The 1,077-nt window shown below is 31.8% G+C and overlaps 1 protein-coding gene across 3 annotated transcripts in view; it reads right to left on the reverse strand.

The window, feature by feature from the left end:
- Positions 1 to 378: 378 nt before the first annotated feature.
- PDS5B (PDS5 cohesin associated factor B) overlaps positions 379 to 1,077 on the reverse strand; it is a 102,916-nt gene continuing 102,217 nt past the window's right edge. For all 3 annotated transcript variants that reach the window (XM_009290202.2, XM_009290204.2, XM_009290200.2), the window contains one exon: positions 379 to 1,077. This exon is cut by the window's right edge and continues 1,872 nt beyond it. The gene's annotated coding sequence lies outside the window, so the exon portion shown is untranslated.

A 1,077-nucleotide genomic window follows, 5' to 3' on the forward strand; every position in this document is an offset into this window, starting at 1 on the left:
AAAATAAAGTCAATTGGCAGAGTCAAGTATAATTAATACAGGATTCTACATTATCGTAGGTGGAAGAGAAGTTCACACTAGAACTCTCAAGCAATTTCATGTTTCCTTCCTATTAGTGGATTAGCTAACCCTAAATATTCGTTATCTCAGTTGGTGAAAAGTAAAGAATCCCATGCTTCTGGAATCAGACTGAGTTATTCTTAAACACTAGTATCAAGATTACAATCACTGTTTGCATTTTACATATGAACTACAGATCACTGAAAGTTTCCTGTTGCACTGCAGCAAGAAAAGGAAATGTAACACAAAAGCTTAATTTGCTGCGAAGTACAGCAAGATACTTCGGTAATCTCATAAAAATTTCATACTGGAACTTGTTACAGTGAGTTCAATTTGATCTTTTAATGTAATACAGTACATTTTTATAAACTTAACATTATCATTGCAGAAGAGCATGCTAACTGAATGTTAGCAATTTATCTTTTATACATAATTATACTCTACTGTAGCTACTGTATGCAGATCTCAATGTTAGTACATAAAATATTCATTTTCTTTATGAGATGAGAATGAACTTAAGAGGTTTGAATATAAGAATGAAATATTTGCTGTGCCTATTTCTCAAGAAATAATGAATTACACATTATAACCCAAGAAATCAACATTTAAATTGCAAAACTATAGTTTAAATTTACATTAAACATTACTGATCATAATGTGCATCAATATTCAATGAAGTTTAACCTAACCATGTTTATGCACATAAAGCCTCAAGAGTCTGCAGCAGTTTCAGTATCAGTTTTTCATATTTTTGTATAAAATGGACTTAAAGGTACATCTTCCATAAATGTTTTCAGTGCAATTCTGTCAAAGAGGAAAATATAAAGCTAGCTTTCAATCATTTTATACCACAAAAAACCCCCAACAACTTGCATTTGCACTGCTGAAACATAAGTAAGCCAGTTCCATTGTGCCAACTATTTCAAAGTAAATTCAAATCAACCATAATTGCCTTTTTAGGCAGTATTTCCTCCGTATCTATAGGTATAAATGTAGAAAAGCAGAAGGGGGGGGGGG

Source organism: Aptenodytes forsteri, unplaced genomic scaffold (assembly GCF_000699145.1).
Source record: "Aptenodytes forsteri isolate BGI_AS27 unplaced genomic scaffold, ASM69914v1 Scaffold155, whole genome shotgun sequence".
Lineage (NCBI taxonomy): Eukaryota > Metazoa > Chordata > Aves > Sphenisciformes > Spheniscidae > Aptenodytes > Aptenodytes forsteri.